Genomic DNA, 26,202 nt, shown 5'->3' with positions numbered 1-26,202 from the left:
CCCTCCGTCTAGGTGTATAAGTCTTCCCTCCTTCTTGGTCACGGTGCACAACCAAAGATGACTTATTGACCTGGACGGAGGGAGTAGCACAGTCTGCAAGCATATATCGAGAGAGACGCGTAGTGCGATAGTATATAGTAAAGTTTATGCTATATGCACGTACTTGCAAAATGCGTACGAATACACAAGGTTTCCAAACTTTCCCTTTTACATACTTAATTAAGGACGCTAAAAATTCCTGAACGTTCAGGATTTATCATTTGTGTCGCAAAACTAATGAGATCGCCTTATGAAACAAAAATTATACTCCTCCTAAAAGCCACGGCGCTCGCAGGAGTGCTTGCAGCGCGCCACGAGTGCCCTGGTGTGCGGCCGTTTCCCAGCGCGCCGACACAACGCCTCTTCCTTAGCCTCGCAACTCGCGAGGTGCTGATTGGCGGCTTGCCGGTGGGCGAGCGCGATCTCACCGGTGTGGTGATCCGGCGCCAACAGGTACTCCTCCTCGCTGGAAGCGTGCACCCGGTCCACATACCACCAAGCGTAGATGAGGCGCTTGGGCCCGACTTCACTCAGGGCATCGGCATGGGCGTCCTTCGCCACCCTCACGGCCCTCGCACGAGCCTTCTGCCAAAGAGACAATTACCTGACTCTCTCGGACGCGACATAGGCCTCCCAGGCAGCTTGTTCCGCGGTGCGCTTCTCTTCCTCGACCTTCTTCTCTGCCTCTATTTTGGCGCGCTCTGCTGGAGGAAAAGCTTCCACAAGGCGACATCCATTTCTTTCCAAAGCTCCTCAAGGCTGGGGGCTCGACGGGCGGCGTGGCGTTCTCCTCGTAGCGGGGAGCCGACGCGTCCTCCGGCACGCGTGCTTGCGAGATTGGGAACGCCGACATGTCCACCTCGACGCGTCGCATCGAGGAGCGGAACACCGACGCATCCTCCTCGACTAGTGGCGGCGAGGAACGGAACGGCGACGCGTCACATCGCGGCGAGGAGCGGAACGCCAACGCGTCCTCCTCGACTAGTGGCGGCGAGGAACGGAACGGCGACGCGTCGCGTAGCGGCAAGGAGCGGAACACCGACACGTCCTCCTCGACTAGTGGCGGCGAGGAACAGAACAGCGACGCGTGACCGTCCGCGCGGTGCAGCGAGGGGCTCCTAGGGCTTGGGAGGGGCGATGCCATGGTGGTCGACGTGAGAGGGAGGGGGAGGAGATAGCGATGAATGTGAACATGAGGGGGAGGAGATAGCGATGTCGTGGGAGGCGCAGTATTTATAGCGAGCAATGGCACACCTACGTAAGATATGGACTGAGCTACACTGACTTAACTGCAGGTACAGTTGCGTCACTAACATGTGGGCCAGACCCCTGTTGGGCCCATATGTCAGTGACCCAATGCACCTGCAGTTAAGTAACAGCTACGTGGGCATATTTGTTGGAGTAAATTACGGGGGAGCGAAGGGGTGGAAATATTGCTGGTCACAACGGATTGGACGAGCGTGGGGGGAGGAGAGTCATGCATGCATACTTTTTCACACGGGGTGGAGTGGTGGGACCGCCGGATGGTGAAGGAGAGTTTGGCAGGCATATTGTTTCCACACATGGAGAGGAAAAGATTTGGAGACGAACGGGCTTCCTGCAGGTATGGGGAATGGTGCATAATAAGTCATCTTGCATGTCGGGCTAGGTATAGTCTCAAGTCATTAAAAACATACACGCCCCACACATGTTCATATTTCAATGTGCACTAAATCATTGCATGCGATGATTAAGGTTGGCCATAATGGTGGTATCTTAGCTGGTATCATGCACACAGGAGGATCCGGCTTGCCTGCTCCCTCTCCATGCTCCCATCCGTGCTCCCACCTCATCCTACGGCTGTCTTTTTTCCTTTTTCCTTTCTAATCTAATCATCTCCCCCCTGATTTTAAGGGGGTGGGGCCGGGCCTTATTTTGTTCCAATCAAATCAAGCCACGTATGCGGGAGCATGGATGGGCGCACAAGCGGGGAGCGGGCAAGTCTCGTCCCACACGGGAATAGCAAACATGCTGATGTGGCAAAGAATTAAAGAAGAGAGGGGGTTAGAGTAACTAGTGTTCATGCATGCATTGGTGAACACATTTTTTTGTGAAGAACGACAGCACTAGTTGAGTACTTTTGCAGACTTCAAAAACTATTCCACCGCCTCTACTATCTTGCTAAGAGTAGGTGAAATTTTTGAATCGAGCCCTTTAAACTAGAAGGGAGGTAGTGGTACTCTAATAGCTAACCTTCTTGTGATGACAAGATAGGACATGGCACGCACCTGGACGGAGGAACTAGTCTCCATTGTGCATTTAAGTTTTGTCTGAAGTCAATGTACCTCTACTTTCACCAGACTTATAGAAAAATGTGTCAACATTCACAATGTCAAATCAATATTTTTACACTCATTATAAAACATAGTTCTTATATTCATTATAATCAATATTGTAGATATTGATATTTTTAGTATAAATTTGGTCGTGGGATTTCATTGATGCATGTCAAAGTGTGGAGGAAGCGGAGCTTAGGGCTTGCATTGCCGGTCTCTACATAGGTATTTCTCTTCATAATCCTGTAATTTTAGAGACTAGTTGCGCTTTTGTGGTAGCGTCTCTTGCATCGGGGGACTATGACAGGTCTGCTATGCGTGACCTGAAGATGAAAGCATTGAGCATCTCGAAGTTGATCAACAATCTTCAATTGTCAAAGATTAGCCGTTCGGCCAATAAGGTGGCACACTTAATCACTAAGTATAGCTTTGACAATAGATTAGATGGTATTCTTGTAAATAACGTACCGCCCTATGTGGTGAATATTGTATCTAATGAGTGTACTGGTGTGGCTGGTTAATTAATATAAGGTGGTGTTCAAAAAAAGTATAAATTTGGTCAAACACTTTGCAAATGGTTGACGGGAGTAAAAATGACCAGAGGGAGTATCATGCATGTAGAGTAGGCAAAAAAATGCTTGTCTAAAAAAAGGCAAAAAATTGCTCATTTATAGCCGGTCGAAGTCTCAAAGGGCGCGACCGCGCGAGGGAGGCGAAGGTCGTGGGAGGCGCGACGTTTGACGGAATTAAGTGAAGTTACATCCACGCGCCGGCATGGCGTGCGAACAGGCAGAAGCTATACCGTCAGGCCTACGATATGGGTCTAGTAGACATGACATTTAGTGGGTCCCGCATAGTTCTCGAGAACTCTTTGGGAGCTTGCAGTCGTTTATCCACCGGGCAAGCCAGCAACCCCACGCCGTTCGCACGCCCTACTCATCCCCGTCTTCTACCTTACAACAGTTCGCTCCCAGTCGTCCCGTCCTTTCATATTAGTTCGCTCCCAGTTTTTTTTGCGGGGTACAACAGTTCAACTTCTCCTAACCCTCCTCCAAAATCCATGGCCTCCCAAATCTCCATGGTTGCCGTTGAGTACCAGGTTAGAGCCATCACCGGCGATCAGTTCATCGTCATCTACACACGTGGATCCGAGACAGTGAAAGCATGGCTTGCTCGCTTCCTACGCATGTTCAACAATTCAACGGATGAGTGGCTCGCTGGGCTAGATGTTGAGTACACCACAGTCCTGGGCCGAGAGAAGGATCTAAAGGACGAAGAGAGGAAGAAGCCTGTCGTGATCCAGGTTTGCGTACATAACGTTTGCTTGGTCTACCACATATGCCATGCCGACGTTGAGTGCCAGGATTTTAAGAACTTCCTCAAGGACAAAAGAGTGAAATTCGTTACTGTAGGCTTTAAGAACGACAGGGATGTCCTGCGTCGGATAGGTCTTGTTGTAGGCCAGCCCTTCGATCTCCATAAGGCAAGCCTGGTGTCCTCCTCTCAACCTTCAATGCTGACCCTGGCAGCAGCCATGATTGATCCTTCGTACGCTAAACTGAAGAAACCTCATCACGAGTTTCATTATGCATGGGATTCAAAGACATTAGATGAAGATCACATCCTGTACGCAGCAATGGATGCCTACCTTTGTTTAAATATCTACAAGGGTCGGATGAAGAAGCAGAGCCCAGTGTCCGGTTCAAGCAAAGAAGCGTCGGAGAAGAGGAAGAGGAAGAGGGATGAGGACAAAGCTGAGGACGTGGACTCGGACTCTGAGTAGGTGGCAGTGTCGTCGCTCATGCTGGTTCTACTGCAGTGTCAAGCGGACTAGTTGCTTAGTTTATTTTCAAGGGTGTGTCGTGCTGAGGCCCCAGCAGAACTATGTTTATGTTCTTTCTCGTTATTTGAACTCTTTAGTATGTACAGTAGTACTAGTACTATGTCTTACTACTGTTCTTCTTGCAGTTGGTACTACTGCTCGTATCTTCGTGTTCCTACTATACTTAATACATTCGTACTAGTAGTATAATTTGGGCCAGTCGATTTGTGAAAGAAGTTCGATGGAGCGAAGGAAGAAGACGGCAGAAGAGGTGGAAGAAGCCCTTCTAGCCATCCATGTTGCATCAAACGGCTCACATGAGTCGACTGACCCAAATTGCTCCTTCAGATTGCAGGATCCACGTGGCATTCAAGGTCTTGAAGGTAGATTTCGCGTCCGCACCCGGTTTGCGGGCTCGACGCGTGCGCGACCGGCTTCCGCCGCGACAACCACCATGTGCGCCTCCTCCATGCGCGCGGAGACGACAATGACACGCTAGTTCCTCCTCGCCGGCGTGCTGGAGCACGCGTTCGTCCTCCTCTTCGTACGTTGCGTGCATAGACGCGGCTCCGCCAGCTGCTCGCGTGCTTGGCAGCACGGCGGCATCGCGAGGAGGGACTACAGATGATGTGAGCGGGCGAGCCTTCACTTCATGGCACAGGGATGGCGGCGACACGGCGGTGATGGGCGAGAAATTGTTGGCCGGAGCAGGCAGGCGCCGGCATGCGCAACGGCGGCGGCGGCATATTGATGAGTGCGCGTGTGGGAGCTTACTTTAGTTTTATATATAAGGTTGGTCAAACTTAAAAGAAAACCGTACTAGTACACGTAAACATTAGGCTTAGGCAGCGCTTTTATTAGTTAGTACCACAGCCATGATACGGAATCCTGTGCAAGCGCGTGAACCGCGGCCGCGCGGTCGATCGAACGGTGCGTCACCGTGTCGCGCTCGAAGGACATCCACCGAACCTTTTGTGTGTGTGAAAACAATCCTCAAATATTACTCAACTTTTTTTCCTGTGAAAGTTCTTGACGCTGCAATATTTCCATATATTTGAATTTAGCTCCAGTTCGTGTTTATTTGGATTTGGACGTTTAAGGTGCGCCCTAGTTTTTTTAATATTGATTTTGTGTGTGTGACTGAGAGAGAACGTGTGTATGTGTCCATATTTGTGTTGTGACGGAAGGGCAATGTGGAGACGGTGTGCGTGTGATACAGACATAGAGAGGTGTGAATGTGCAAATGATCATGCATGAGTGAGACATAGACAGATGCCGATACGTTGTGTATACATGAGAGAACGGTTTTCTAGTTTACTTGTGTGTGTGTGAGAGAGAGAGAGAGACAGAGACAGAGAGAGGAGGATCCGTAACACAACAACCATCTCTCTCGATTCGTCCGTCCCTCGCACGGTCGCATGCAACACATGCATCAACGCGCACATTTTGACACCCTCACCCGGCCCCTGCCCACCTCAAGGCCCGCACAATCTCTTCGTGAATACCCATTTCTCTCCTTAGGTTTGTTTTCTCTCAATATCTGACACACACATACAGAGAGAGAGAGAGACACACACGCAGCACAACACACACACACTCCCCCGAGCACACAATTCATCCCCATCCAAGGTTATATGGCGACCACTCTTGCTTGTGCTTCTTTGCACCCCAACATGCACAACACCTCAATCTTCAAAGAGGGCATCGAGCAGATCGAAGACGGCGACCACACCGCGCTAGAGAATGCGGGGTCATTTGGAAGCAAGGTGATGTGATGACGGCTGACTCACTCCTGCCCCCACCCTCTCTCTCTCTCTCTTGCACAAAATTACCAATCCCTCTCTCCCCCGCACAAAATTGTCAATCCCTCAACCCACGAGATCCTTCCCCTCTCGTCCATGTTTTCTAGCTCTCTCATCAAACATGTTGTCTCTTCTCCTTCCACGTATACAGAATCCAGATGCACATGCATCTCATGTATATTACATGTATCCATATTTCTCACATATATAACTTCTTCCTCTCTCTTTCTCTCTCTATCTCTCTCTCTCTGTCTCGTTAGGTTTGTCTCCTACTCTCTCGTCCACATACATACAATCTTTCTCGCCCTATATGCTCCATCTTCAAAAGATCTCTCTGCACGTTTCATTCACACATTGGGATATGTCAAAATGTTGCTTCTAAAATGGCTGATGTAGAGGTATGGTTGTTTTTGTTGCATCCTACAAAGTAATAACTATGAAATGCATTTAGATTCTCATTTGACTGGGATTATGTGAGTTTGAGCATGTTGTGAAGTACTATAGACCTTGTATACATCTTGGGATTCGACAATGATTGTAACTATTGAATTGTATAGACCATTACATTCAAAGTCAATAGCCTAATATATTTATTTCACAATTTCAACAAATGATTAGTACACTACAAACTAAGAAAACAAATGTGTACTCCCTCCGTTTTTATTTAAGTCCGCGTATTAGCATTGGTCAAAGTCAAGTTCTGTAAACTCTCAGAAAGCTTATAACAAAAAATATTAACATATACAATAACAAATAAATACCATTAGATTCATTATTGAATGTACTTTCACATCATACATATTTGTTATGGTAAATGTTTATATTTTTCTATAAACTTGGTCAAACTTTAGGAAGTTTGACTTCGGTCAAACCTAATATGCAGAGTTTACTACTACTACTCGCTAGTTGCTTAGCCGAATCACTCAACACGCCACACGGGGAGTCTAGTGTCACAAAATTTTGAGGTCGGCGGGAAAATCTCCCGCGACCCTGATTCGAGCAGTGGGAAGTTACCATCATAGCCTTCGGAACAGGACTGCGGATGACGCTTGGTAGGGGGTTGTTTTCGTAACTTCAGGTTCACCCTACCCAGCCAACCCCACCCCGGCACCCAGAGTAGTACACCTGAATACTCCCCATTTTTTATCCCCACCGCAAATAGACTTCTCCACGGCACCGCAGCCTTCGTGCTCCTCCCCTTTACATCGGCGCACTCGTCCACCGCAGCGCATCTGCCTCATCGATGACCTCGTACGCCGCACTGGAGGCGGTCCACCGTCGTCGTCGTACACGGAGCCTCTTCCCTGGCATCATCTTCCATGGTCTCGGATCTGCTTCCCGGAAGTCGACGCCAAGCGTAGAAGTACCACCGTCGTGGACAATGAACTGACTCCCGTTGCCGACCATGACTCACAGAGGCCGCCACGACCATCGTTCTCCTCCTCGATTGGTAATGTGTGTATTGAATCACTTAGCAGTACATGTGCAGCTCCAATTTTGTTCATACCTACCCTTCAAATTTCCTGGGTGCTATTGTTCCCGTAAAAGTAATTGGTTATAGCCTCCATTGTCCAACAGAATATCAGCTTGTAATTGTGCGTCGCTCCTATATCACGCTGTGCTTGGGTAGGTTTTTCATCTGCAACCAGTAGTGTGGCAAATGATGGAAAGGTTTTTAGAACTAGCAAGATGCCCATGCATTGCACGCATCAATATGCATTTGTATGAGTAGTTTATCTTGTGGGAGAAAAGGATGAACGAGGGAAGGCCTTATTTGCAAATCTGGAGATGGGTATGGGTATCTTTTTGCAAAATTCCCATTTGTTTCCTTCCTATCTGTCAGATATAAATCGGACGGCCTATATTGCAAGAAAAAAAGGTATAGAGAATAAAAAGTAGACAGTAAAGGAAGTAGAGATAAATATTAAATATTAAATATAAAATAAATATAACAGTAGAGAAGAGAGTAGAGATAGCATGTTGAGATTTTTAAAGCGTCGCGCGTTGCGATTCTATTGGAGATGCTCTAACATGGCAGACAAGTGCTTTAATGTTGCCCACAAGATGCGAGAGTATTACTAGTAGTATATTTTTCTTGCCATGTTGAGATTTTAAAACCACGAGTGCGAACATGCAGAGGAGCAATGAAGACCAAACACGGGATATTCGGGACATCTTCAAGGAGCGTGGCAAGTTAAAGAGGAGCTGCACCGAACCTATAAAACAAGCTTTGGTAAGTAACACCCTTTCAATTACTTTCGTGTAGCCTCGTGTTCTTCGATGTGTATATGTTGTAGTTTCTGTTTCTCTTAAGCGTGGTGTTCTTCGATGTGTAATAAGAAGAGTCATAATCGCCCTAATGCTTTCATTTTTAGCTTGATGTAGGAAGTGGGTGTTCTCACCTTGTAGTCTGTTTTTTTCCTTTTGAATTCACTTCTCCGAGTTCTGTTTATCTTGCTTCTACTAAATGGATCTAGGTTGCTCTGAGTATTGATCTAAAAAATAAGTAACTTCATGTTAGGATGCAGTTCCTGCGAGGAGGGAAGTATGGTCAACCTCGAGATCATGTTTCCAAAATGAGGCTGGATTACACACAAGGTGCCAGTTCCCTAATGATGCTGGATTAGACACAAGGTGCAAATTCCCAGATGATGCTGGATTACACACAAGTCAGGTGGAGTTGACAGCTGTTCCTGTCCTCGTGGCATTAGTAAAGGCTGAAAGAAAGTGTGCAGCAGCCCTTGAGAATGTAGTTGAGTTCCTGAAGAAGCGAAAAGAGCAATCAGATGCTCTCTTCACCCAAGCCAAAGAAGAGATGGAAGAAGCCAGAAATAAGCTAGCAGAGGCATAGTAGGCTAGGCGTCTCCTGCTATCTAAAACTGTTGTCAATACAAAATTTCCTTCATAATAGCTAGGTTCAAATGTTTATCCAGTCAGCATGCCTGTTGTGATGTCCGTGCATCTACTGATGTGGCACGAAATGTTTTTTTGGGTCATGTAATAACAGCAATTACTTTCCAAACAATAACAGACGAAGCATTGGACATGGTATAGTTCACGCGCAAGCCCGACATTCCAAGTTCAACTTCCACATCAAACTCATGTTCACAGATATCTGCAAATTCATACATAATGTCCACAGCCATGATTCACTTCAAAGCCAAAAAATGTGAGGAGAGTTATAAATAAAGAAAATCCTCTACTAGTTCCTACTACCAGTGCGAGCACAACAAGTCAAGACCGTGCGTAAATTAATTATATTTTAGTCATTTTTTATGTTCTAAAATGCCTGTCGGCTCGCGGAAGGACGTGTTGCCGGCACACGCGCGGATTCAATGAAGGCAGGCGGGGCAGTCTTAAGTTGGTTGCATGCGGCGAGGAGGCGTGCTCAGCCGGGCGTGCAGTGAGTGCGGCACTCTTGGCCGGCGCTTTGGTTCAATGCCTGTGCTATGAGAGGTTGCGTCCGTGTCAGAGCAATCACTCCCTCCGGTCCTTTTTTGTTTGGGTATAACAAAATCTCATTTTCCATTCACATTTTACAAGTAAAATTCGGGGACAAACTTTGACCCAAAGTACGATGGGGACTAGTAAACCAGAATGGAGGTAGTAGTTTTTTTTAATCAAAGAAGGGTTTCCCCTTCCGATTTTCATTACTGAAAACCAGCATCTAAATCTAAACCATAGTATTTGCCCTAGAACTACCAGGTTCAACATCTCGCAACATAAACCCATACAACCTCCATCGAAAAAAAACATACAACCATACGCCAAGGAGGTACGTAGTACTATGAATTCCATTTTCGCTCCATACCAATCGTTCTAAAAACTACTTACTACTTATAACGCGCCATTGAAAATCGAAACTCTTAACCCCGCTAAAAATTGATATTTTAAACGTGGCTACTCGATCTGTGGCAACTGGCGAGCCACCGCGCTCCAAGTCGTTCACCTGTGGTCCCGACCATCAACTCCTACAGATCAAATTATCACGCGAGCTGACTATTCCTACAAAGGTGCTCCACCACGTACCCGGTACCCGCGAATGCAGCAATCGTGCACCTAGGGTTTTAGGGTTTATTTGTTAACTTCGCCTTTATGTAACACTCATGTGTGCGAGACAGCGAGAGGCCGACTGCATGCGTGCGCCTCTTCTCTTCGTATATGTACTCCACCGTTTGTCTGGTGTCCAAAAAATTATAATAACTACTAGCAATGTGCCAATGCATTGCCACACGATCAAAGTAGATTTTAATACATATTCACTGTTTGATAGAAAAAAAGTCTAGTTTTGAAATACGTATATCACTAAAAATATGTTATGTTTCACTCAAAATATATTCCTTTGGCGGTTTTGATGAGATAAGGGAGGAATGTTGTTGGTTTCAGGATTCGAGAAGTGGTATATGTCTAATTTCTACTCTTACTAGCAAGATGCTTGTGCGTTGCACGGAACATCAAGATCTTGTGGGAGAAAAGGATGAACGAGGGAAGGCCTTATCTGCAAATGTGGTGAAGAGTGCGGGTAAATTTCCATATTTTCCTTCCTATCCGTCAGATATAAATCGGACGACCTACATTGCAGGATGGCAGTCCCACCATCATCACCAACTCTATTTTTTATCCCTACTCTTATAAAAAGCATTGTCGGTGATGATCGTGTGCCTGCCATCCTGCAATATAGGCCGTCCGATCTATATCTGACGGATAGGAAGGAAACTATGGCAATTTTGCAAAAAGATACCCACACGCCTCTCCACATTTGCAAATAAGGCCTTCCCTCATTCATCCTTTTCCCCCACAAGATAAACTACTGATACAAATGCATCTTGATGTTCCATGCAATGCATGGGCATCTTGCTAGTTGTTGCAAAAAGCCCATGTGTGTGTGTGAGAGAGAGAGAGAGGGAGAGTGGAGGAGGACGGAGTGCATGTGTGACAAAGACACAAGGAGTGTGTGTGCGATAGGTATCAGCTTAAAATGAGGCGATAGTGTGTGTGTGCACGATTGAGAGGGCGTGTCTCAAGAAGGGAAGAAAAATCTACATAGATACAAGGAGCGGGAGAGAGACATGTATGCGATGGTGGAAGCACGAGTGTGCGGGTGTATAAACCTATCTAGAGGCTAGCTAGTCGATAAATGTTTGTGAGAGAAATACGAGTCGGGGTGCGAAAGCGAGAGTTTTGTGTATGAGAGAGAGAGAGATGGTAGTCGGGAAGGGGAGTGGACGCAGGAGTTCTGTGTGTGTCTGTGAGAGAGAGAGGAGACGGTAGTCGGGGTTGTCTGATCGGTAAACAAATGAATAATGTCAGTCTGGGATGGAGACGAAAAGGAGACCACAACAAATGTTGTGTCTACAGGAGAGAGAGAGAGAGTAATTTTAGTGGTATGAGTCATATGTAGAGACATATAGGGTGTGTGAGAGAATCCCATAGAGAGAAAGACAAAGTGAAAGACGAGTGGAGACTGTGTGTGTGGCAGTGAAAAAGAAAGCTTAGGTACCGAGTGATACCAGAGAACAGTAGAGACGTGAGAGATAATGAAACCGTGTAATGTATAATGATAGGGAGAGTGTGACACTTCTCAAGGGGGACGTCGGGAGACCATGTTTGCGAAGATAGGAGAAACATGAAGTGAGCATGCGGGTGAGCTGGAGAAAAGAGAGTGATAGCTACCTGAAGGAGCATGCATGCGAGAGAGATGGGCGTGAAAGGAGTGAACAAAAAAGGATTCAAATATTTGAATTCGAGATAATGATACATGTAATCCATACTCGAACCAAAATTGATCTATCAAACATGCATACTCATATGAATTCATGCACATCTATGTTATTTAATATGTAGATATTACTGATCCATACATTTTAGTAGAACATAATTTGGTTAAAAAATTCGAATTCAACCTTAAGATTTCGAGATCGTTGTATTCGTAAATCATATTATACATATAAAGGAGCAGAATTCTTTGTTGTGCTTTTGAAAGTATATATAAAAAAAGGATGTATATAGAATGTAATTCCAATTGAAAATGGATCCTGCCTGAAAAAAATAGAATACAAACGGGATTCGAATTGAGTTGGCACGGTAAACGTGCACTCTGCAAAATTTGAACTAAGCGGGAAAACTCGCAGTAACCGCCCGAAACCAAAATCTGCGAGATGGAAATCACTACTACCTATCCCTGCCACGCAAAGCCTATCTGCTGGATTTCTATAGGTTTCGATAGGGGTAGGTTTGTAATTTCACCCAAACGTGACGTAACCGCCTCTCACCCGGATTCATACACGGTGGGCGCCAAAACACAGTGTGTCCTCGGCCGAAATCGACTCCCTCCCTGATTCATATTCATACACGGTGGGCGCCAAAAACAAACTCTCGTCGGCAAATATTCGGTGTATGCGAGATTACCATCCTATCCCCAACTGACTAATGTTGTTGTGATGTAGTAGAAATTTGAAACGGGGGCTAAGTTTGTACATTTCCTCGCATTTGAGACAAGCGCGTCCTGAATACATGGTTCCCCCCTTCCTCTCTACCTCCCTTTTCCTCATTCGTACTCCGTGGGCGCCAAAACACCCTCTCACCCCACCCTCCTCCGTCCGTCGCCGTCCGCCACCCCATCCACCGCCGTCCTCCTCCACCATGCCGGAGCTGATACCCCGACGCCGCCGTCCATTACAAGAGATCGACCTCTCTCATCCACGGCTTCGGACCGGGATCCTTGCATCCCGTCCTCTCGCTTCATCTCAGCCGTCGTCCACCTTGTCGACGCCGCTCCTACGACCGTCTCATCCACCGCGCCCCACCGCCACCATCTACCCTCCTAGATCTGCTTTCACGCCGCCGACAGACATCGCTACCGCAGCACCATCAAATTCTCAGCAGATGCGTACACGGCACCGCACCAGAGGCGGTACTCTTTCGTATCTGCTCAACTTATTTATCGCAGCAAGAAAATAGATCGCCACTGCTTTACTCTGATTTCTTGTCTTGGTTGCGAAGTTGCCTTTGTCCGGTTTCCACCTTCAGATCCGCCATGGCACGCTCAACACTATACTCCCAATGCTTATGGTTTTCCCCTTTATATTCCACACTAATTAAATCATAGTAGACTAAATTTCAAATTTGGGTCACTCGATTTTTCAGAGCTCGCCGGAGTTCGCCGGTGCGATCGAAGGGGCTCGGGTGGTTTTGGGGCCTCGCCGAACGAAGAAAACTCAACGCAGGTGGGGGTTGGGGCGGGGGTGGGGGTGGGGGTGCCGGAGGAACACAGGCGGTGGGGCCGGTGGTCCGACCGGCGGCCCGTGCGGTGTTCTGTATGGGAAGAATCGGAGACGAGAAAGAAGAAGGGTTAGGAGACGTAGGATCTTCATCCAACCGCCTGAAATGGTCGAGAGACAGCTGGGAGTTGCATTCTTAATGCGCTCTGGTTCATCATGTGTGGGCACTACGCAACCAACATTTTATTATCCACAATCTGCTTGCTCTTCTTTACCATGTTCCTCTTCCGTTCTTATTTAATATGTACTCTCTCCATTCCTAAATACAAGTCTTTGTATAGATTCCACCATGGACTACATATGGAGCAAAATGAGTGAATCCACACTCTAAAATGTATCTGGATACATCTATATGTGATCCATAGTGGAAATCTCTACCAAGACTTATATTTTGGAACGGATGGAGTATGATAGTAGTACAGTATGTTCCTTGTACTGAAGATGAGCAGGGACATTTGTAGTGTAGAGGTCTATACGGTCGGTTGTGATGGACACTTTGAGCCTCTTTGATTCGTAGGATCTTGTAAACATAGGAATAGGATTTGTAGTGGCCTGCCCACTTGAATCCTATAAGAATAGCAAGGAAATGCGAGGAGTTGTGTCGCCTTTGAGAGTTACACTGATATTAACAGTACCGCACCTTCACTTGAAGAGAGCTGGTATCTGAAGCCTTTCTAGCCGTACCGGCAATACTAGCACATATATTCCAACAAGTTCCACTTTGCTGATTTTACTCTGATGCTTAAGGTTTTCCCGTTATATCTACACTATGATCTGTGTAGCTGCTTTGTGTCGCACTAGCAGCAGTCCACTCTTGAAGCTAAACACTGCAATGACTTACAAAATTGGCACCAAGGCATTGAGTGCCATTCTGGATGCAATGAAACTCATACGCTCCCCACCTGTTGATTCTTGTTCAGAATATGATCCTAATGACTATTCTAACCTCGAGGAGTCAAAGGCAGATGGCATGTCCTGTTCACCCATCAAGGTGCCTGTTCTAATTTGGCAATGTTTTATTGATTGCGGGTATCTTGCATATGTTGTCTTGCATTTCTTCTACTTTGTTGCACCGCCATCTGCTTAGTTTACTCATCATATATGTCGAGATGCCATGCCCATCCATTATCAATACATATTCCATCTGTCATCATACCATGTTTTTCCACTCAAATGCTATTCTTGTGCATCAGACATCAAAAAGGAAGAGGGTGATTGCCGAACCTGAAGGAGCACCAGCAAAGTCCTTGAAAAACGTGGTGGTGCCAGAGAAATCAGACAGCACCCCACTTATATTGGTTGTACAACCAGTGACACAAAACGTAGGACCGACTCCAGCAGACTGTACCCATACTTCACTGGCCACACCACTAGCCCCACCACACAGGACCTGCACTCCAGCAAAAGGTATACCGATTTCATTTGCCATAGCACCAGATGTACCACAGAAAAATCCCACTCCAGCAAAAAGTACAGCAAGTCCACCGGCCGAAGACCTATCCCAACTGCAGAGACGGCCAATTCCTGTAGATTGGAACCCCATTCCATTTATTCCCAGTTTAAAATACAATGCTTTCAATGTTGTTAGGGACTACGTGCGTATATTCCCATCATGGGAAGATTATTGTGAAGACAAACACCATTTTCACATCTTCCTGTCCAACTTACGTGTAAGTGCTATTATTCATGGTTATTATTTTCCTGTTTTCTGCTGATTGAACACATCAATGATTTACATTACATTGTTGTAACTAGGCGAGGGTCAATCTGGATAGTCATGACGAGCAAAGCTTGCTTGTGCTTTTCAAGGAAGCATTGCAGCAGTATCGGTGTTACCTGAGGAAATCACACTTTGATGGCAAGTCTATAAACGAATTTTCGGTGAAGTCTCCTGTGCTAAATTTAGAAGACATTGAATGGAAAAACCTTGTTATGCATTGGTCTCGTTCCCAGGATGAGGTACTGTCTATGAAATCACATGACAATTTGAACTTCTACTTTTCCGCATGTGCCTTACGGATCTTTTTTGCAGGAAATCTGCTCGAAGAAGAATTCCGGTTTGACAAGAACGACAGGATATTGCAAATATGTTGCCCGCTGCTTTGCTCTTGTTAGTACCTGTTGTCCTGTATCACTGTACTTGCATACATACCTGGTTCATTATGTGACAGCAGTATGCATGATAGCTTGCTTATCAATTGTTCGCTCCAAATTATCTGATCTGTATGAATGGTTACATTAGTGTAGAATATATCCAATGCCAATGTTTTTTAGCTCTGCATTATTCTTGTAAGTACATGATGTCCTTTATCAGTGTACTTATAATGACAGGTAGTTGTTCATGTACCATCACTCTGCAGCTTATTTTCCTTTGCCCTCCATTTTCTACACATTAGATCTATATTTACTCTTACCATAAGGTTGGTACTGAAGAAGTTTAGTTGTGCATTGCTCTTGGCTGTACCTTTTTCCTGTATCGCTGCACTTACATTTATAGCTACTTGGTTATGTAGCATCACTCTTCATCTTATCTTAAATATTCTCCATTTTTTCGTATATTATCACATCTATATTTACTCTTAACAAAATGTAGAATAAAGGCAATGCTTTTGAAGAAGATTCTGTGGTAAACTTCTTGAATTGCCCCCCCCCCATCAGCATGGACAAGGACTTTATAGAGCCTGTCTTCACCAATAATGTAAGTTTGTCCATCTCAAGCCTTCAAACTTTGTTGTATATATTTGGTTGGGCATGACTGCAACAGCTGATTATTTTTGGTGTTTGCATCAAATTGCTTGTTTAAAGTTTATTATGTAGTTCATAAACAAAAGTTTGTCCTTTCTCAATTTAAGTTTTTAGTTGTACAACCAAGTTCCTTCTTCATACCATGTAAATTAAACTATACAGAGCAAGTGATCTTCTTTTGCACTGCATGTATGCTTCTGTTCTTCATCCGTAATCCAGTGGTGTGGTGAACCTACCCACTACAGCACAATGTCATATTCTGCAATGTCTTAACTATGAACAATGTCATATCATTCTACTATTATTTAAACCGTCTCTTTATTTGCCAATCTGAAATGGTATAAATTGACGGCACACTAACCATTGATACTTATGAGTTCTTGATCTGTAATCTAGTGGTGTCGTGAAGCTGCCAACTCCTTCACAATGTCATTTCCTGCCATGTCTTGACCTGGACAATACCATATTGTGTTAATGCAATTTTAAACTGTGTCACTTTATTCGCCAGTAAGAAATGTGATGAATTGTCAGCACTGATACTTTTATGTGCAAAACATGTCATCTGCCTGCTTGTTTATCTTTTAGAGTGAGGAAGATGTAAGTGTTGAACAAGCACAGTCTCATCATCTTGCTCAGCTGCTTGCGCTGCAGCTCCCCAGCAGGGCTAACCTTTCTTGAACTCTATTGAAGTGCTGTCGGTTTTGTATATTATTTTGTCGGCGTGTTTATTTGCACTGGTGGCGATCTTTGATGCCCAGTGTATGTCATCTGTTGTCTGCTTGTGCTTTATTATCATAGTGGCAAACTTTGATGCCTAGTGGATGTAATATGCCGTAATTTCTTTATTGTATAGTCTAGGTTTTTTCTTATTCACGATGCTGCAGTTATTTTACTGTATATATATCCTGTCTTCACAGTAAACCGGCCAAACCGTAAAATTATGGTACATAATCGGGCCATCATGCAATCACGATGTAGGTTGGGCCTGAAACGTGCCGAACAGCTCGCGGGCCGGCAGCAGCCCGAAATGAACCCTGGCCCATGATTGTGCGAATCAAATCACGGGCTTTTAACAGGCCAAAATTGTCTCAGTCCTTGTTTGGCCCAATCAGATATCGGTTGCGAGCAGGCCGGATGCAACCCAGGTCGTAGTTAGGCCCAACTATATGACGGGCTTTTAACAGGCCGAAATTAATATAGGGCCGAAAAGTTAAACAGGCCCTTAACAGGCCAAAACTAATATCAGGCCGAATTACTAAGTGGGCCTTTAGCAAGTGGGCCCAAAAGCATAGTGTCCAGTTGACGGGCCGAATCTGATATGGGCCATAATTGAGCCCAAAGCCTCTTAAAGGGCCGGACCTGATCTGGGCTGTAATTTGGCCCAGAATGTGGTAGGCTTTTAACGGGCCGAATCTCATATAGGCCACTATTAGGCCCGGAGCGTGGCAGGCCATTAATGGACCAGATCAAATATGGGCCGGCATTTGGCCCAAAACATGGTAGCCAGTTAATGGGCCGGCCTACTAGGGTCCTCAAAATCTTGTGGGCCTACAGCTGGGCCGGCCCATTAATGTCGATGAAATCTCGTGGGCCTTTAGCTGGGCCGGCCCATTATGATCTGCAAGAATCTTATGGGCCTTTACCTGGGCCGGCCCATTATGGCACACAAAAATCTTGTGGGCCATTACCTGGGCCGGCCCATTATGGCCCGCAAAATCTTGTGGGCCTTTAGCTGGGCCAGCCCATTATGGTCCGCAAAATCTCGTGGGCCTTTAGCTGGGCCAGCCCATTATGGTCCGCAAAATATTGTGGGCCTTCAGTTGGGTCGGCCCATTTAAACTTGATGGGCCGGTCCACGTGTCAACATATCATAGGCGTGTCTCGACCATTGGATGAGTGACACCTATGCCAACGCAGACCTGACACGTGTCTCCTCCAGCCAATGATGATTTTACATGTGGAAAATCCCCATTGGTCGGGGCTGTTAACGGGTTATCGGATCTAAAACCCGACCCGATAGCTTAACGGCGTTCCGTTACGGTGGATGCCACGTGTCGGTCACCCTTGACGAAAGCACTTCTGTGACGCGCGATTTATCGTCATGGAAGTGGACACTTCCGTGATGATAATTTTGGTAATGTCATGGAACACTTCTACGACAGCACAGGTATGACTATCTTGATTCTGTCATAAATTTGTCATGGATGTACATGCATGACAAAAAACACGACCTAATGTGACAAACACGTATCATCACGGAAGTGTATTTTTTTTGTAGTGATAGAACATATGTTGTACTAGAGACTCACAGATGACATATCGTTGCGTCTCATAGTTGGGTCTGTCCGACTCGGACCTTATCTCGACTCGGATCCGACTACGTCGAATCTGACCAGATCCTTCCAAGTCCATATTATCCGGTTAGCATCCAATGCTCCATGGCTAGTGAGACCAAGCCATCGACCGTGGCATATGATAGTCTAGTTGGTTGCGCGTCCACACAGCCCTTTCGACTAGGGACCTTTTAGGGCAGTCGTCATACAACGCATAGTCCCACAAACAAGTCACGTACTTGCTGATACACATCATTGATAATGTCCAAGGACTATCTTTATTAATAAACACATAGGAAATATCATCATACATGATTGCCTCTAGGGCATATCTCCAACAGAGGGGGCACCCCATAGACACACAAGTTGATTGTTTAGCCATATGCGGTGCCCCCTGTTGGGGAACGTAGCAATAATTCAAAATTTTACTACGTGTCACCAAGATCTATCTATGGAGTCATCTAGCAACAAGGGAGGAGTGGATCTACATACCCTTGTAGATCGCGCGCGGAAGCGTTCAAGAGAACGGGGTTGATGGAGTCGTACTCGTCGTGATCCAAATCACCGATGATCCTAGCGCCGAACGGACGGCACCTCCGCGTTCAACACACGTACAAAGCAGCGACGTCTCCTCCTTCTTGATCCAGCAAGGGGGAAGGAGAGGTTGATGGAGATCCAACAACACGACGGCGTGGTGGTGGAAGTAGCGGGATTCCAACAGGGCTTCGCCAAGCGCTGTGGGAGGAGGGAGATGTGTCATGGGAGGGAGAGGGAGGCGCCAGGCCCTAGGTATGGTTGTCCTCCCTTCCCCCCACTATATATAGGGCCAAGGGAGAGGGGGAGGGCGCAGCCTTGCCCCTTCCTCCAAGGAAGGGTGCGGCCAAGGGGGGGAGGAGTCCATCCTCCCCAAGGCACCTCGGAGGTGCCTTCCCCCTTTAGGACTCTACCTTTCCCTCTTCTCTTGGCGCATGGGCCTCTTGGGGCTGGTTCCCTTGGCCCATATAGGACAAGGCGCACCCCCTACAGCCCATGTGGCCCCCCGGCGCAGTTGGCCCCACCCGGTGGACCCCCGGGACCCTTCCGGTGGTCCCGGTACAATACCGGTGACCCCGAAACTTGTCCCGATGGCCGAAATAGCACTTCCTATATATAATTCTTTACCTCCGGACCATTCCGGAACTCCTCGTGACGTCCGGGATCTCATCCGGGACTCCGAACAACTTTCGGGTTACCGCATACTAATATCTCTATAACCCTAGCGTCACCGAACCTTAAGTGTGTAGACCCTACGGGTTCGGGAGACATGCAGACATGACCAAGATGACTCTCCGGTCAATAACCAACAGCGGGATCTGGATACCCATGTTGGCTCCCACATGTTCCACGATGATCTCATCGGATGAACCACGATGTCAAGGACTTAATCAATCCCGTATACAATTCCCTTTGTCTAGCGGCATTGTACTTGCCCGAGATTCGATCGTCGGTATCCCTATACCTTGTTCAATCTCGTTACCGGCAAGTCTCTTTACTCGTTCCGTAACACATCATCCCGTGATCAACTCCTTGGTCACATTGTGCACATTATGATGATGTCCTACCGAGTGGGCCCAGAGATACCTCTCCGTCACACGGAGTGACAAATCCCAGTCTCGATTCGTGCCAACCCAACAGACACTTTCGGAGATACCCGTAGTGTACCTTTATAGCCACCCAGTTACATTGTGACGTATGGCACACCCAAAGCACTCCTACGGTATCCGGGAGTTGCACAATCTCATGGTCTAAGGAAATGATACTTGACATTAGAAAAGCTTTAGCATACGAACTACACGATCTTGTGCTATGCTTAGGATTGGGTCTTGTCCATCACATCATTCTTCTAATGATGTGATCCCGTTATCAATGACATCCAATGTCCATGGTCAGGAAACTGTAACCATCTATTGATCAACGAGCTAGTCAACTAGAGGCTTACTAGGGACATGGTGTTGTCTATGTATCCACACATGTATCTGAGTTTCCTATCAATACAATTATAGCATGGATAATAAACGATTATCATAAACAAGGAAATATAATAATAATCAATTTATTATTGCCTCTAGGGCATATTTCCAACAGTCTCCCACTTGCACTAGAGTCAATAATCTAGTTCACATCGTCATGTGATTAACACTCACAGATCACATCGCCATGTGACCAACATCCAAAGAGTTTACTAGTGTCACTAAACTAGTTCACATCATCATGTGATTAAGACTCAATGAGTTCTGGGTTTGATCATGTTTTGCTTGTGAGAGATGTTATAGTCAACGGGTCTGAATCTTTCAGATCCGTATGTACCTCGCAAATTTCTATGTCATCTTGTAGATGCAGCTACTACGCTGCATTTGGAGCTATTCCAAATAACTGTTCTACTATACGAATCCATTTTACTACTCAGAATAATCTGGATTAGTGTCAAAGTTTGCATCGGCGTAACCCTTTACGACGAACTCTTTTACCACCTCCATAATCAAGAAAATTCCTTAGTCCACTAGTTACTAAGGATAACTTTGACCACTGTCCTGTGATCCATTCTTGGATCACTCTTGTACCCCTTGACTGACTCATGGCAAGGCACACTTCAGGTGCGGTACACAGCATAGCATACTGTAGAGAGCCTATGATAAAAGCATAGGGGACGTCCTTTGTCCTTCCTCTTTCTTCTGCCGTGGTCGAGCTTTAAGTCTTAACTTCATACCTTACAACTTAGGCAAGAACTCCTTCTTTGACTGATCCATCTTGAACACCTTCAAGATCATGTCAAGGTATGTGCTCATTTGAAAGTACCATTAAGCGTTTTGATCTATCCTTATAGATCTTGATGCTCAATGTTCAAGTAGCTTAATCCAGGATTTCCATTGAAAAACACTTTCCAAATAACCCTATATGCTTTCCAGAAATTCTACGTCATTTCTGATCAACAATATGTCAACAACATATACTCATCAGAAATTCTATAGTGCTCCCACTCACTTCTTCGGAAATACAAGTTTCTCATAAACTTTGTATACACCCAAAATCTTTGATCATCTCATCAAAGCATACATTCCAACTCCGAGATGCTTACTCCAGTCCTCAGAAGGATAGATGGAGCTTTGCATACTTATTAGCATATTTTAGGATTGACAAAACCTTCCGGTTGTATCACATACAACCCTTCCTCAAGAAAAATCGTCGAGGAAACAATGTTTTGACATCCTATCTGCAAGATTTCATAAATAATGCAGTAATCGCTAATATAATTCCAACAGACTCTTAGCATCGCTACGAGTGAGAAAGTCTCACCGTAGTCAACTCCTTGAACTTGTCGGAAAACATCTTAACGACAAGTCGAGCTTTCTTAATGGTGATACTTACCATCATTGTCCGTCTTCCTTTTAAAATCCATCTGTACTCAACAGCCTTACGACCATCGAGCTGTTCCGCCAAAGTCTACACTTTGTTTTCATACATGGATCCTCTCTCGGATTTTATGGCCTCGAGCCATTTATCGGAATCCGGGCCCACCATCGCTTCTCCATAGCTCGTAGGTTCATTGTTGTCTAGCAACATGACTTCCAAGACAGGATTACGTACCACTCTGAAGTAGTAGGCATCCTTGTCATCCCACGAGGTTTGGTAGTGACTTGATCTGAAGTTTCATGATCACTATCATAAGCTTCCACTTCAATTGGTGTAGGTGCCACAGGAACAACTTCCTGTGCCCTGCCACACACTAGTTGAAGAGACGGTTTAATAACCTCATCAGGTCTCCACCATCCTCCCACTCAATTCTTTCGAGAGAAACTTTTCCTCGAGAAAGGACCCGATTCTAGAAACAATCCCTTATTGCTTTCGGATCTGAGACAAGAGGTATACCCAACTGTTTTGGGTGTCCCATGAAGATGCATTTATCCGCTTTGGGTTCGAGCTTATCAACCTGAAACTTTTTCACATAAGCATCGCAGCCCCAAACTTTTAAGAAATGACAGCTTAGGTTTCTCTAAACCATAGTTCATCGAAATTACGTGGTGCCCTATTTAAAGTGAATGTGGTTGTCTCTAATGCCTAACCCATAAACTATCGTGGTAATTCGATAAGAGACATCATGGTATGCATCATATCCAATAGGGTGCAGTTATGATGTTCGGACACACCATCACACTATGGTGTTCCAGGCTGTATTAGTTGTGAAACAATTTCCACAATGTCTTAATTCTGTGCCAAACTCGTAATTCAGATATTCATCTCTATGATCATATCATAGATATTTTATCCTCTTGTCACGACGATCTTTCAACTTCACCCTGAAATTACTTGAACCTTTCAATAATTCAGACTCGTGATTCATCAAGTAAATATACTCAACATCTACTCAAATCATCTGTGAAGTAAGAACATAACGATATCCACTACATGCCTCAGCACTCATTGGACTGCACACATCAAAATGTATTACTTCCAACAAGTTGCTTTCTAGTTCCATTTTACTGAAAACAAGGCTTTCAGTCATCTTGCCCATGTGGTATGATTTGCATGTCTCAAGTGATTCAAAATCAAGTGAGTCCAAACGATCCATTTGCATGGAGTTTCTTCATGCATATACACCAATAGACATGGCTCGCATGTCTCAAACTTTTCAAAAACGAGTGAGTCCAAAGATCCATCAACATGGAGCTTCTTCATGTGTTTTATACCGATATGACTTAAGTGGCAGTGCCACAAGTAGGTGGTACTATCATTACTATCCTATATCTTTTGGCATGAACATGTGTATCACTACGATCGAGATTCAATAAACCATTCATTTTATGTGCAAGACCATTGAAGGTATTATTCAAATAAACAGAGTAACCATTATTCTCCTTAAATGAATAACCGTATTGCGATAGACATAATCCAATTATATCTATGCTCAACGCAAACACCAATCTTGATGGTAGAGGGAGCGTGCGATGCTTGATCATATCAACCTTGGAAACACTTCCAACACATATCGTCAGCTCACCTTTAGCTAGTCTCCGTTTATTCCGTAGCTTTTATTTCGAGTTACTAACACTTAGCAACCGAACCGGTATCTAATACCCTGGTGCTACTAGGAGTACTAGTAAAGTACACATTAACACAATGTATATCCAATATACTTCTATCGACTTTGCCAGCCTTCTCATCTACCAAGTATCTAGGGTAATTCTGCTCCAGTGGCTGTTCCCCTTATTACAGAAGCACTTAGTCTCGGGTTTGGGTTCAACTTTGGGTTTCTTCACTAGAGCAGCAGCTGAATTGCCATTTCATGAAGTATCCCTTCGTGCCCTTGCCCTTCTTGAAACTAGTGGTTTCACCAACCATCAACAATTGATGCTCCTTCTTGATTTCTACTTTTGTGGTGTCAAACGTCGCGAATATCTCTAGGATCATCATATATGTCCCTGATATATTATAGTTCATCACGAAGCTCTAGCAGCTTGGTGGTAATGACTTCGGAGAACCATCACTATTTCATCTGGAAGATCAACTCCCACTCGATTCAAGCGATCGTTGTACTCAGACAATCTGAGCACAAGCACAACAATTGAGCTTTTCTCCTTAGTTTGTAGGCTAAGAAAATCATCGGAGGTCTTATACCTCTTGACGTGGGCACGAGCCTGAAATTCCAATTTCAGCCCTCGAAACATCTCATATGTTTCGCGACGTTTCAAAAACGTCTTCGGTGCCTCAATTCTAAACCGTTTAACTGAACTATCACGTAGTTATCAAAATGTGTATGTCAGATGTTTGCAACGTCCACAGACGACGTTCGAGGTTCAGCACACTGAGCGGTGCATCAAGGACATAAGCCTTCTATGAAGCAATGAGGACAATCCTCAGTTTACGGACCTAGTCCGCAAAATTACTACTATCAACTTTCAACTAAATTTTCTCTAGGAACATATCTAAACAGTAGAACTGAAGCGCGAGCTACGACATAATTTGCGAAGACCTTTTGACTATGTTCAGGATAATTAAGTTCATCTTATGAACTCCCACTCAGATAGACATCCCTCTAGTCATCTAAGTGATTACATGATCCGAGTCAACTAGGCCGTGTCCGATCATCACGTGAGACGGTCTAGTCAACATCGGTGAACATCTTCATGTTGATCGTATCTTCTATACGACTCATGCTCGACCTTTCGGTCTTCTGTGTTCCGAGGCCATGTCTGTACATGCTAGGCTCGTCAAGTCAACCTAAGTGTTTGCATGTGTAAATCTGTCTTACACCCGTTGTATGCGAACGTCTGAATCAAACACCCGATCATCACGTGGTGCTTTAAAACAACGAACTATCGCAACGGTGCACAGTTAGGGGGAACACTTTCTTGAAATTTTAATGAGGGATCATCTTATTTACTACCGTCGTTCTAAGCAAATAAGATGTATAAACATGATAAACATCATATGCAATCAAATAGTGACATGATATGGCCAATATCATATTGCTCCTTTTGATCTCCATCTTCGGGGCTCCATGATCATCATCGTCACCGGCATGACACCATGATCTCCATCATTGTGTCTCCATGAAGTTGTCTCACCAACTTATTACTTCTACTACTATGGCTACCGGTTAGCAATAAAGTAAAGTAATTACATGGCGTTTATGTTGACACGCAGGTCATAAATAAATTAAGACAACTCCTATGGCTCCTGCCGGTTGTCATACTCATCGACATGCAAGTCGTGATTCCTATTACAAGAACATGATCAATCTCATACATCACATATATCATTCATCACATCCTTTTGGCCATATCACATCACATAGCATACCCTGCAAAAACAAGTTAGACGTCCTCTAATTGTTGTTTGCATGTTTTACGTGGCTGCTATGGGTTTCTAGCAAGAACGTTTCTTACCTACGCAAAAACCACAACGTGATATGCCAATTGCTATTTAACCTTCATAAGGACCCTTTTCATCGAATCCGATCCGACTAAAGTGGGAGAGACAGACACCCGCTAGCCACCTTATGCAACTGGTGCATGTCAGTCGGTGGAACCAGTCTCACGTAAGAGTACGTGTAAGGTCGGTCCGGGCCGCTTCATCCCACGATGCCGCCGAATCAAGATAAGACTAGTAACATCAAGCATATTGAACAAAATCAACGCCCACAACTACTTTGTGTTCTACTCGTGCATAGAAACTACGCATAGACCTAGCTCATGATGCCACTGTTGGGGAACGTAGCAATAATTCAAAATTTTCCTACGTGTCACCAAGATCTATCTATGGAGTCATCTAGCAACGAGGGAGGAGTGGATCTACATACCCTTGTAGATCGCGCACGGAAGCGTTCAAGAGAACGGGGTTGATGGAGTCGTACTCGTCGTGATCCAAATCACCGATGATCCTAGCGCCGAACGGACGGCACCTCCGCGTTCAACACACGTACAGAGCAGCGACGTCTCCTCCTTCTTGATCCAGCAAGGGGGAAGGAGAGGTTGATGGAGATCCAACAACACGATGGCGTGGTGGTGGAAGTAGCGGGATTCCAACAGGGCTTCGCCAAGCGCTGTGGGAGGAGGGAGATGTGTCATGGGAGGGAGAGGGAGGCGCCAGGGCTTAGGTATGGTTGTCCTCCCTTCCCCCCACTATATATAGGGCCAAGGGAGAGGGGGAGGGCGCAGCCTTGCCCCTTCCTCCAAGGAAGGGTGCGGCCAAGGGGGGGAGGAGTCCATCCTCCCCAAGGCACCTCGGAGGTGCCTTCCCCCTTTAGGACTCTACCTTTCCCTCTTCTCTTGGCGCATGGGCCTCTTGGGGCTGGTGCCCTTGGCCCATATAGGCCAAGGCGCACCCCCT

Source organism: Triticum urartu, chromosome 6A, assembly GCF_056163025.1.
Source record: "Triticum urartu cultivar PI428250 chromosome 6A, HENAU_Tu73, whole genome shotgun sequence".
NCBI classification, from domain to species: domain Eukaryota; kingdom Viridiplantae; phylum Streptophyta; class Magnoliopsida; order Poales; family Poaceae; genus Triticum; species Triticum urartu.
Note: the sequence above shows the minus strand (reverse complement) of the source record.